Here is a 14,353-nt window from a genome sequence, read left to right as displayed (position 1 = left end):
AACGAAAAGCTATAATCAGTAACTGCAAAGAAAAAAAAAACTTTAGTTACTAGCCACCTAATAACACTTATGACTAACTGTTTACTGGTTTCAGACCTGAAGCTCCTAGAGTGAAGGTATCACTCAAGAGAGAAAAGCAAAATTGTCCCCACCTCCAGCTCAATCCCTGGCTCAGAGATTTTGCTCAGAGTGAGAACCAGGCCATAAAACAGAAAGCTCCAAATCTCTTCCATTTGTAGCAGATTGTAGAGACGTTAAGGGTACTCTCAAAGTCAGTGAAAGTTGTGGTAAAAGGCAACTGGGAAGACATTGATAGATCCATTGGAAATAAAAGCTAAAATGTACATCAGCTAGTTTGTCAGAGAGAACAGACAGCTGGGAAGAGTCATCTCAGAGGAGTCTGTCTGGGCTCAGTAAAAATCTCAAGCACTGACATCTGGAGTATTCCTTCAAAGGAACCTGAATTTGATTGGATCAGATGATGGTACAATTTATGCCCCAGGGCATGTTGAAAACAATAGAGCAATCAGCCAGCAATTAGTGCTGGTAATTAACAGATGGGTGTGGTCAGGAAGAAGGAAATCTAAGAGAGTCATGCCAAAACCAAGGGTGACTGTGGCCTACAAGGCTGCACCCACCATCGAGCAACATTAGAGACTTCACACTGCAGGGAGGAAATAGACCTCACTAAAAGAATCCAGCCAGCCACTAAAAAAAATAAGCAAATAATAATAACAAGCCCTGGTGTGTGGTGAGGGGCACCAGTACCCAGAGTTGCTACAATATATTTTCTAAAATGTCCAGTTTCTAATAAAAAATTATGAGACAGGAAAGTATGATCAATATCCAAAAAAAAAAAAAAAAGCATGCAATAGAAATTGCCTGTGAGAACAACCAGATGTTGGAATTGACAAAGACTTCAAAGTAGTCATTATAAATATGTTCAAAAACTGAAGGAAATCATGATTTAAAAAGTACAGAAAGGTATGATAACAAAGTTGCATTAAATAGAGAATATCAATAGAGAGATTAGAAATTACAAAAAAAAAAAAAAAAGAAAAGAACCAGATGGAGATTCTGGAGATGAAAAGTACAATAACTGAAATGAAAAATTCACTACATACAAGAAAAGAAAAGTACAGACCAGTATCTCTCGTGAACAGAGACAAAATTCTTCAACAAAATATTAGCAAATTGAATCCAAAGAGGTATAAAAAGAATTATTCACCATGACCAAGTGGGATTTATCCCAGGTAGGCAAGGCTGATTCAACATTTGAAAATCAATTTACATAGTCCATCACATCAACAGACTAAAAAAATCTCACATGATCATATCAACAGATGCAGAAAAAGCATTTGACAAAATCCAACACCCCGTTCATGATAAAAACTTTCAGTAAACTAGAAATAGAGAGGAACTTTCTCAACTTGATAAAGACTACCTGCAAAAAATCTACAGCTAACATCATACTTAATGGTGAGAAACTAGAAGCTTTCTCACTAAGATCAGGTACAAGGCATGGATATCCCCTCTCACCATTCCTTTTTAATATCATATTGGAAGTCCTTGCTAATGCAATAGCAAGGCAAGAAAAGGAAATAAAAAGTATACAGATTTGGAAGGAAGACATAAAACTCTCTTTGTTCACAGATGACATGATCATCTATGTAGAAAATCCTAAAGAATCAATAAGCAATTATAGCAAGGTTGCAGGCTACAAGATTAATATACAAAAGTCAGTGGCTTTCCTGTATACCAACAATGAAGTGGAATTTGAAATTAAAAACACAATATGATTTACATTAGCACCCCCAAAATTAAATACTTATGGATAAATCTAACAAAATATGTACAAGATCTATAGGAGAAAAACTACAAAACCCTGATGAAGAAATCAAAGAAGAACTAAATAAATGGAGAGATATTCTACAATCATGGAGAGGAAGGCTCAATATTGTCAAGTTGTCAGTTCTTCCCAACTTGATCTATACACTCAATGCAATCCCAATTAGAATCCCAGCAAACTATTTTATGAATATCAACAAACTTATTCTACAGTTTATATGGTGAGGCAAAAGACACAGAATAGCAAACAAATATTAAGGATAAGAAGACAGTTGGAGGACTGATACTATCCAACTTAAAGAATTACTCTGACGGGAGGGTGAAAGAGGTAAAGGGGCACATGCGTATGACGACAGATGGCAGCTAGACTTTTGGTGGTGAACATAATGTAGTCTATACAGAAGATGAAATATAATGATGTACACCTGAAACTTATATAATTTTATAAACCAATGTGATTCCCACCCCCCAAAAAAAGACTTACTATAAAGCCACAGTAATCAAGACAGTGTGGTTTCAGCAAAAAAATAGACAAACAGATCAATGGAATAGAATAGAGAGCCCAGAAATAGACCTCCCATGGATGTGGTCAACTGATCTTTGACAAAGGAGCAAAGGTAATACAATGAAGCCAAGATAGTCTCTTCAACAAATGGTGTTGGCACAACTGGCATCCACATGCCCAAAAAATGAATCTGGACACAGACTTTACAACCTTCACAAAAATTAACTCAAAATGGATTATAAAGGCAAATGTAAAATGCAAAACTATAAAACACCTAGAAGATAACATACAAGAAAATATAGATGATGCCTTTTTATATACAACACCGAGAACATGATCCATGAAAGAAATAATTGATAAGCTAGACTTCATTTATATATTTCTAATTTATATATTTATAAAATGGGTTAAAACACATTCTGACCAATTTAGAAATGGTTTATAGGCAAAGGATCTAAGTATATATTTCTCCAAAGAAAATGTACAAATGACCAATAAGCACCTGAAAAAATGCTCGACATCTTTGGTCAAAAGGTAAACATATATCAAAACCACAATAAGATATCCCTTCACACCCACTAAGATGGTTAGAATAAAAAGCCAGATAATAACAAGTGTTGATGCAAATGTGGAGAAGCTGAACTCTCAAACACTGCTCGTGGGAATGTAAAACGGTGCAGCCACTTTGGAAAACATTTTGGTAGTTCCTGAAACAATTATACATAATGTTATCATTTAAGCCAGCAATTCCACGGAAATATTTATAGTAGCACTACTCACAATAGCTAAAATGTGGAAACAAAGCAAATATCCATTAACTGATGAATGGATAAACAAAATGGGGTATATCCATATAATGGAATATTATTCAGCCATGAAAGGAATGAAGTATTGATACATGCCACAACATGGATAAATCGTGAAGACATTATGCTAAGTGTAAGAAGTTAGTCACCAAAGACTGCATATTATATGATTCCATTTACATGAAGTGCCCAGAAAAGGCAAATCTATCCAGATAAAATATACATTTGTGGTTATTTAGGGCTGGGAGAAATGGAAAAATGGGATGATAATTAAAGGCTTTGGGGTTTCTTTTTGAGGTGATGAAAATGTTCTAATGTTGACTGTGATGATGGTTGCACATATCTGTGAATATATTAAAAACTATTGAATTGTACATTGTAAGTGGATAAATTGTATGGTGTATAAATCATATCTCAATAAAGCTGTTTAAAAAAAATGAATGGGAATTATATTCCATAAATTTTGTTGCTAACAGTGCACAATCAAAAAAGTTTGAGACCACTTATTAGGTATTCTCAATGGATGGTTATATTAAAAATATATCCTAATTCTTGATATTTGTATCACTCATAAGAAGATATAAAGTAGTCTTACCTATAATTGCGGTTGTTTGTGAGCCAGCAAAAGTTCTAGTAAAGAAGGGTAAAACCCCACAGATCAAATTGAAACCCATTCCAATCTCATTATATCCAAGAAATAAATTCTTCAGAAAAAGTCTAAACACTATAATGCCTAGGCTCTTTCACTCTAATCTCCTTTACTCATTCCTTCTAATTTCTAATCTCTTGGTCAGGCATTTACAGACCAATAAGACAGACTTGCCTATCATCAATTTATTTTTGTTATATTAGTCAATAGCTGGGCTATTTTTTTTCCTTTGTCTTTTCCTTAAATTACATGCATTTTTGTGGACAGGAGTATCCTAGAGTGGAGGTTGGCAGATTTTTTCTGTAAAGAGCCAGGTAGTAAATACTTTAGGCTCTGTGGCCATAGGGTCTCTGTCTCAACTATTCAGATCCGCCATCATAGTGCAAAGCAGCTGCTGATGATCTGTTGATGAATGAGCATGTCTATGTTCCAACAAACCTTAGTATGAAGGCTGAAATTTGAATTTCATATTATTTGCATGTGAAAATTATTTGGGTTAATATTATTCCTCTTTTGATTGTTTTCAACCACTTAAAAATATAAAAACAGGGGCCAGCCTGGTGGCTTAGTGATTGGGTTCACGCACTCCACTTCAGTGGCCCAGGGTTTGCGGGTTCGGATCCCGGGCAGGGACCTACACACTGCTCATCAAGCCATGCTGTGGCAGCATCCTATATACAAAAAATGGAGGAAGATTGGCATGGATGTTAGCTTAGGGACAATCTTCCTCAAGCAAAAAGAGGAAGATTGGCAATAGATGTTAGCTCAGGGCCAATCTTCCTCACCAAAAAAAAAATGTATATATACATATATATATATATATAGAGAGAGAGAGAGAGAGAGAGAGAGAGAGAAATAAAAACATTCTTAGCTTGTGAGCCTTATAAAAACAAGTGGCTGGCCAGATTTGACCCATGGGCCATAATTTGCTGGCCCTTCTCTTTGACCACGACTGAATAGAGATATAACCAAGGAAATTTTCTAAAATAATTATTAACCTTTAAAAACATATTTATTTCCTCCAAATATCCCACTGAGGGCTCATGGTGGGAGTGGGGAGAAAGTTATCAAAAGCATCACACTTGTGGCTTTAACACTTAAAAGCTCTTAAATTTAATTATGTACAATTAAAATTAATTCTAGCATCGACTGAGAACATAAATACAAACAAACAAACAAACAGTCCCCAAGCTGTTAAGTAATCTGCTTGGCAAGCTTGTAAATTGAAAATTGATTTTCATCCTCTTCAACTGAGTGAATTTTATAGTCACTGTAATGTTGAAAACTAGACATGGGAGGAAAAAGGATCATCCAACCATTCCTAGGGACCCAGATAAAAATCTTGCCTCCTTTTCTCAATCTCTCCCTCTCCCTCTCCCTCGCCCTCTCTCTCTCTCTTTCTCCCTCTCTCGCTCTCTCTCTCTTTGATTTATTATCATTCATAACCTTACACTTCCAATCATTGTGTTATTTTCTAATGCACAGGTTGTAGCTAAGTAACATAAAACTGATGGGAAAAAAGTGAAAAAGTCAACCTGCCAAAGTATAATTTTACTTATTTACAAAGATGTTTGACTGGATTTTTGAAACTGAACTGACACTAATCATCATCACTCGTACACACGGCTGGGCCCAAACTTGTCTTTGTTTCTGCCTACACTTCCAGTAGCTTTGCTTATAGTTGGAAAAACACATTCTCTTCTTTATTTAGTCATCATTTCAATGGCTTGAAAATCAACACAGCTTTTCTAATTAACATCTATTCCCTACTTTAAGCATATATACCTAGATCTGTATATATACCGCTAGAACACGGAATACGACTTTCTGATAGTTTTACCACTGTGATAGTGTGAGGGATGTCCAGAGATCGCAAGAATCTAGAGGAAAGACAATTTTAATAAGCCAAATTTAACTGTTACCTTCCTTTCCTCAAATTTTGTTTACTGTTTTGGTTATGTTAAATGTGATATAAACTGCATACATTTTTATTTAACTCAAAAAGATTAAATGCTACTCACAATAGGAAGAAAAAAAACATTAAAACCAGAAGAAATTGGTATCTTCTCCAAACACAATTCAATATAGCAATAAGAAGGCAAATAATATTGATATACACTGAGAGGCAATCAGGTTATGAATCATGTTACATTTGGTTCTCCTGAGGGACCCAGTACGTTCGCATTCTCATTCATTTTGTGTGAGAATACCTATGCCTCTTTTCCATGGGTTTGCTGAAGTACATTTTCACTTTTCTGGTATCATTGTCCTTTTCTATCTTTCTTCATTTTTTTCTCTAGGCCTTTTGGACAAATTTAGAACAGAATGCATTGTAACTATGATGAGTCAGGGGTATAATCAACGTAAAATGAATTATCAGAATGATTTTTTGAAGTGTTTGCAATAAACTCTTCAGTATATTGTAGTATCTTTATGCAAATGGTTAATAAGATTTTAAAGCTAAATGACCCCTGATAGGGAAAAATGCAAAATAAATGTTTGATAAGTATAGGTATATGAATTAGACTCAAGATTTTCTGGGCTTCAGAAAAGCTAACAGGGACTACTGAATTATGAATTTCTTCCCTAGGCAAGTCAAGCTCTAACTTTAGGAATTTCTATAAGAAAACCACAACCTTGCATTATTTTCAGTCTGAATCCAAAATATTCTCTGAATTTTGGCTTAAAAATTTAAATAATGTTTCTCAAGTCACCAGATACCAAGCGCAGGGATGTTGCATGAATTTCATGTAGACATATTTTAAGTCCTCCAACACTGGCAAAGATGCAAATGGGCATACATTTAAGTAGTTAATTGAAACAGAGTCTCCAACTGTTCTAGAAATTTGGAAAAAACCCCAGTCTCTGAGATATGGGCATCTAATATACAAATGCTTGGATATTCACACCCTACATGTGTTCCCCCTCAACCCATGTGTTTGAGTCATTTATAGTTGACAGCTCTGATGCACACTTCAAAGTTCTCATAATGACTCAAGGGAAATAAAACCACTTGACGATGGTCTAAAATCATTACCAAGAGGTCTCAAACTTTTTTTAAAGTAGGGAAATCCTATTTTCAAACAAAATTACGTGTGGATTTTCCAGAGTGCAAAGTAGATTTTTAAAAATAAGAGCTTACTTTATAAAACACACAAGCAAGCAAGCAAGATTCCCTAAATTATGGGTTACTTACCAAGGCCCAAGGGTCAAATCTGGCCCACCACCTATTTTTATACTGCCTGCGACTTAAGAATGGTTTTTATATTTTTAAGTTGTTGAAAAGTAGCCAAAGAAGAATAATATTTCACAACACATGAAAGGTACATGAAATTCAGATTTCAGTGTCCATAAATAAAGTTTTATTGAAGCATAGCCATGGTCATTTGTTTACCTATTGTGTATGGCTGCTTTCTCATTACAACGGCAAACTTGAGTAGTTGTGACAAAGACATTATCGCCTACAAAGCCAAAAATATTTACCATCTGGCCCTTGACAGAAAACGTTTGCCAACCTCTGGCGTAAATGAGAACATTTTAGCTCACTTCCTAAAAACAGGTTTTGCAACAATTTACTTTCTTCTTACATGTGGGTATGTTATCTACTCTACCAGTTGTAAATATCCCTGAGGATTGTTCATCATACCTACTCGAGGGCAAGTTTCATCATTGGTAAATTAGGTATGTGCTCACCCATCATTAATAAGTTGGGTATGTGCTGGGCCTCATGGAGAATTCTGAAGGAATATAAGTTGTAACTTCTGCCCTCAAGGAGCTAAAAATCTAGCTCAAGAGAGAACAATGTTCTGTTCTGCATGAACCAAAGGTGAAACTCAACTCATTTCTGTGATTTCTATCAGGAAGTACTCACACTAGGCCTGTGTGTAGAGAGCAAATCAAAGTGAGATTGGGGAAAATGGAGGAGGGAGTTTCCATCACAGTAAAGAAAATAATTTCATATTGAATATTGAACCTCCCTGTTCTTAAAGCATTCCACCTTGTTGCTTAGTCCTCCCCTTGACTCTCCTCTGCTCTGTCCCATTCCCAGCTCTGTCCCTCTCTAGTGCAGAGATACAGATATTGAGGCTGGATTCAAGGGGACACACTTAAGACCAAGAGGTCGGATAGCAGGAAGTTGTAGTAATCTAGACGTAATATGGTAAGAGCCTGGATTTCAGTGGGAGCAACAGGGATGGAGGGAAAAAATGGCTATAAAGATTTTCTAGAGAAAAAATTGATGTGACATAGCTTTACGGAACGAAGGGAGGGGGGAAAGAGAGAGGATTACAAGATTTGAAGCTAGATAACTTGAAAAATGGTGGATACATTATCAAACATTATTATTTAAAAAATAAATGTATAATTTATACCTTTCCTGCTTTCATAAAGAATCCAATCTTCTTATAGAAAAGATACATACATATATACAGAGGGAAGTAAGATTAAGCAGAGATCTAAATTAACAGGAAAAAAGGAAACCGAGGGTGATGTAATCCTTTGCCTGAGCACTAAATTTAGCTCTGAACTTCCTTGCAGCTGAGGCAGGTGGCTTCACGGCTGTAACTATCTATACCATTTTCTCCAGAGACTATCACTTGCCTGGCAATAAATTCTGGAACAAATTACACTGATCTTTACTGAGTAACGTAACAGATATGATCTCAGTAGTGGTTCCTTAAAAGATACAGAAAACGCTCTTCATATGGCCGATGTATTGATCACCTCTTGAGAAACTCTGTGGGCAGGCTGTCAGGTTGTAATTCTGTGAAGGCTTATACGGATCAAGTAGGATGAGAATGAGCCTGTTCAGTATTAAGGCGTGGAGCTGGGCTAAGGTGGAGATGCAAGTCATGGCTCCTTCTGTGCCAGAGATACACAACCTGAGTTCTGGAGCAAAAACAGAGATGCTAAGACTTGGCCGAGAGTGAAGGAACCAGAGGACAAGGTCTAAGAGTGAAGCTAGTTGGCTATGATTCTTCAAGAACCTCTGGCCATTTCTCCGTCTTCACTGGGATCCCACTGATGTAGAACAAATAGTCCATTACGTTCACAGGATCCTCACAAAGTTAACCAAAACCACCTTTTATTGCAACAGGAAATTATCACACATGTCCTCTTCCCAATCTGTCCCTTGGCATGAGTGTGGGAGGTGAAGGAGTGCTGAGGGTGTGCACTTAGAGGCTAATCCTGGGAAGCTACATGCTCCACCTGGAGATGGTGGGAAAGGAGCATGGCCTATATGAATTCTTAGGACAAGGGTATTCAATAGTTACAACTTTCCTCCCTTTCAATTTTTGCCATTAAAATTTTTCTTAGCCATTTCCCTTCAAAATTTTTGGAAAAACATAGTAAATCCTAGTCTAAAACACAAATAAATGTGTGTCCTCAAATCACCCTGTCCTGCCCGTAACAGCACTTATTACACTGTAATTGTTTTCTTGTCTTTCCCACTGAATGATAAATACCTTTCAGAGGGCAAGACCTTGTAATCTTGTTCATCACTGCATCTCCAGCACCTATCATTGTGTTCAATAAATAAATTTTGAATAAAGTTGAATGAAAACCCCACATTTCTCTCCTTTAAGCTATTTCTCCTGTTCTTGATTCTGACCCAATTTCCTCCTAGGCAAAGGGACAATCTCTCATTCTGACTTAAGAGGCCTGAAGCTGCGTATTGGGAGTCATAATTATTAATTGTGTAGGATTTTGTCCTATTAATTTTGAGTAGAGTTGTATTAACAATAAGGGTATGTACCAAATACTCCTTTCTCTTCAATCCCCTCCACTTCCTACTCCATAGTTCTTCCGAAAGCCACAAAAAATTCCTACGTTTCATAGAAATCCCTGCTACTTATTTGCCTACATTGTAAAGAAAATTAATGACAACATGGCATTTATTGACTGCTTACCATATGCCAGGCTCTGTTCTAAACACTTCATAAATATGAAGTCATTTAAAACTCTCACCAACTCTACGAGGTAGGTAGTTATTATTTCCATTTACAAATAAAAAGAAGCAGAGATTAATTTTAAAAGGTGCCCAAGGTCCAAGGCTGTACATATGGCTGTGAAGATTGTGCATTGCACACCTCCAGGGGGCACTACTGTATATAGTTGCCCTGCCAACATCACAGAGCTGGTAATCAGTGCAGCTAAGATTCTAACCCAGGCACTCTGGTTCCAGCCCCTCCCCTTAACCATTATATTACTCTAGGACTTTTTGCTTGCACATAATTCCTGCCCCTGAGAGGTTATTCTCAGGAATGTTGGCAATGCCAACCCCTCAAAGCTCACTATTGGTGAGTCCCTGATTCCATCAAGGTCAATTCTTTTATATTACTTGGGGACTACTCATTATCATGCATATTGGTTTTACACTCTAGTTAAACAGAACCTTCAAGTAGCTAGAACTGTGACCAGTAGATCACAGGTAGAAGTTGAGGAAAGCAGAGAATATTCTTGAATCTAAACCAGAACTTTTTAAAGTAAAATAGTTCCTTTCCTCAAACATTTATAAGACGATTTTTTTCATTCTGCTAGCAGGATGTTTGAGGTCTCTTTTATGTTCTTGATGCCAACATAGAAGAGAATAAACACATATGAGAAGAGAAGCAGAGGTTTATTAATAACATGTACTCGTAACAAATATACATTTATACTGCACTTGTACTTGGGAGGCAAAATTTTATTGATATTTAAAACAAATAAAAAACAAGGGCCGGCCCCGTGGCTTAGCGATTAAGTGCACGCGCTCCGCTACTGGCGGCCTGGGTTGGGATCCCAGGCGTGCACCGACGCATCGCTTCTCCGGCCATGCTGAGGCCGCGTCCCACATACAGCAACTAGAAGGATGTGCAACTACGACATACAACTATCTACTGGGGCTTTGGGGGAAAAGAAAGAAATAAATAAAATTATTAAAAATAATAATAATAATAAAACAAAAAACAACAAAAAACTGACTTCAGCTGCTTCTGTCTTCCAATAAAGGGGAGAGGAGTTTAATTTATAGAAGGGAAGGATGGACTCTCCATATAGAAACTACTAACTGAGCTAAGGGAGCAAAGCCTCAGAGTTGGATTCTGTTAAAACTTAAAATAACCATGCAAATGTTTTTCCAAAGGTGGAGACAGGGAGTAGGTGGCCTTTTGTTCAGCAAAGCAATTGAGAGTGTTGAGATAAACCAGGGTTTGTAAGCCACAGCACTATTGACATTTTGGAGTGGATAATTCCTTTTTTTGGGGGGGAGGGGGGTGTCCTGTGCATTGTAGGATATTTAGCAGCATCCCCAGCCTCTACCCATGAGATGCCGGTAGCACCCTCTCCCTAGTTGTGACAACTGGAAATGTTTCCAGACGTTACCAAATGTCCCCTGGAGGGCAAAATTGACCCAAGTTGAGAATCACTGGTATAGACAAAGGTAGGCTCAGAAACGAGAGAGACCAGAGTTAGATTGCTCCAGGCCAGTGGTTCTAAATGTGTAGTCCTTGGACCAGCACAATCAGCATCACCTGGGGGCTTGTTAGAAATGCAGATTCTCAGGCCCCACCCCAGACCTGCTTAATCAGAATCCGTATTTTAACACAATCTCCAGGTGATCCATATGCACATTAAATTTGAGAAGGACTTCTCTAATCTATGTTTTAAAATGGAGTCACTTCTGAAAACCTTTATGTGTTGAGGGATTCCAGAGAGCTGGGAGACTGAAAAGGCTCTGCAGAAAGAGTGAAGCGAAGAGCAATATGATGTTGGGCAGAAATTTTCTAAGGCAGGTGATTGAAGACTTTTGGAAATTAATATTCAATGAAATTGTTTGCTGTGCTGTGATGCAATCCCTTGCCCCTCACCTCCTATGTCTTCCACGTCCCCCAAACTGCAACACTACTCTGCTATATGCAAGAGATTTGCATCCGTACTACTCTGTGGAACTGAAGACAAGTGGGCTGTCCCATATTTGTATTGGTGTGAGGCAGACAGAAGAGACCGGCTACAGGAGGCAAGACACAGAGGAGATCAAGAACTTAGTGGAAGTAGGAACTTAAAGCAAGCGAAGACAAAGAGAAACATAGGCCCCCAAATCTCTAGTAATGGAGGAAGGGGTGGGATTGCTGGTTCCATGTGTGGAATGGGAACTCTAGCCATTCATACCTTAAAGGAAGAATGACTTCCCCTCTCCTTTCATGTTAAAGGAAGAAAACTCTATAAACTAGGAAAGGAGGACTGGGCATAAGGATCTGTAAATTTACATTTCAATTCTCTCTGTGTTCTATGGCTAGGGTGTCAAACCTGATTACTTCCTGTTTCTAAGGAAATGTATATGTATTTCCAGAAATAAATCTTTTTCTGAGATACGTGGTTTCAATCACTTACTTTTCATTACTGTACTTACAACTAAAAATCTCCATATAATGAAAATCCTAACATGGATGTTTAATAATGATCTTTTCACTAACCTCAATATAAACAAGGGAAGAAGCAGGGTAAGTGACTGACATATTTGTGCTACAACCCATGAAATGAAATGGAGGCCTCAAATGGATAATGAGATTATATTTGGCATGTCTTTTCGAGACAGTTTGAAAAAAATCTATTGGAGCAAACTTTAGCATGTCAATCAGAAATTCTAAAATGTATTAACTGAATCAAGACTAATTTTTGTTAATTAGTGTGAACAACACCCCTTCCCACCAGGGAAATCGGCTGTTTCAAACAGTGCAAGTTAAGTTTTACATTGAAGAAATGTTTGTTTTGTAAACAATCTGCTTGATTTTCATTTTGGAAAACAGTTTGGCAGTTTCTTAAAAAGTTGTACACTTACTATGTGATCCAGCTATCCCCTTCTTAGGTATTTACCAAGACAACTGAAAGAATATAGCCATGCAAAGACTTGTACATGAATGTTTATAGCAGCTTTATTTGCAAGAGCCCAAATTTAGAAAAAAAAAAAAGTCCATCAACAAGTGACTGGATGAACAAATCATAGACTATCCATATAATGGAATACAATGCAGCAATAAAAAGGAAAACCTAGTTATATACATTATCAACATGGCTGGATCTCAAATTAATTATGCTGAGTGAAAGAACCCAGACCAAAAAGAGTACATACAGTATTATTCTATTTATATAAAACTCTAGAAAATGCAAACTAATCTGTAGTGACAGAAAGCAGATGAGTGGTTGCCCAGGGAGTGGGGGCATGGGAAGTGAATTACAAAGGGGTAGTGAGAAAACTTCTGGGGGCAACGGATATGTTCATTATCTCGGTTGTGGTGATGGTTTCACAAGCACATATATATGGCAAAACTCAGCAAATTGTACTGTAAATATGTGCCATCTATTGTATATCAATTAACCCTCAATAAAGCTGTAAGAAAAACATTAGACCAAACCAAAACCAAAAACTGGTTTTAAATGATTATCAGGCATACATTAATCACAAATAAGGGATAAAAGTGGTAAATATATTTAACATTTTTAAAGCAAAACCGAGCTGCACTTTTCTACTTTATAGGAATCCTTCCACGTAATCTTAAGCAGCAGTGAGCTTGTGTTACTTTTCTTTAGCACAGGCCGATGCTCAGCGGGTAGACCACTGCAATTTTGGATATTAGACTGCTCTTTGCGTCCTTTCTGGTAATTAAATCTGTTATTCATGCTGCAACTGATATTTGTCTACGTAAATGTTTTTATTGAAATAGACCTTGGAACAGAAGTCAATCTCTATGGTTGTGAGAAAAGAGATACCTACTCTCACTTAAATACGGCATTTTGTTTGCCTAAGGAGCTAGTTGAATGCGTGCTGCACCAATTTGCATGCTCATTTATCAAATGAGATAAATCAGTGAGAGCACTTTGTAAATTGTAAAATACCAGAGAGTTGGAAATTGCTACTGCTACTGCTTCTGCTGCTATTAATTAATTTAGGATGGTGACTGGTGATAATTAATTCATTTGATCAATACCATTACCTAATTTAGAAGACTTGAATTCCAAAGTGAACTGATGCATTAATAATAACGTTAAACATGAAACTGATATACGACGTGCAAAGGAGATGCGTGCTCCACAGGCACACACCCAAAATGGATGAGACCAGCACTGCTTTTTTCTTCTCTAACAGAGTTACAACATTTATACATATATACACAGGTATGCGTGGGTGTGTGTGTACATACGGCAGCTCCAGGGATTGTTAAGATTGTAAAGAAATAATAAAAGTTTAGGTACAAGTTAGGCATTTTGCATGTCAAATAAAACTCTAGTCGATGAGTATCAGAAACACTGAACAAGAGATCAAACAAACCTCTGTCAAATAATAACCCTTCTCTCACTTTTCCACACATTACCGAGTATCATCTTGAAGCAAATATATCTTATAATCTCCTGTTTTACACAATCTTCTACAGTTTCATTTTTTATCCCCTACGTTTCACCTTCCCTGTTGTTCGCTAACCTCCATTCTTTAATTCCCCCTGGTCTGCTGTGCTCTTGTAGGACAAATCAAAAGTTCAATTTTCTCTGCCTCATTCTCTTCCTAGGCTT

Source organism: Diceros bicornis, chromosome 3, assembly GCF_020826845.1.
Source record: "Diceros bicornis minor isolate mBicDic1 chromosome 3, mDicBic1.mat.cur, whole genome shotgun sequence".
In the NCBI taxonomy this organism is placed as follows: domain Eukaryota; kingdom Metazoa; phylum Chordata; class Mammalia; order Perissodactyla; family Rhinocerotidae; genus Diceros; species Diceros bicornis.
The sequence above is the reverse complement of the archived record's forward strand: the minus strand, read 5'-3'. Positions refer to the sequence as shown.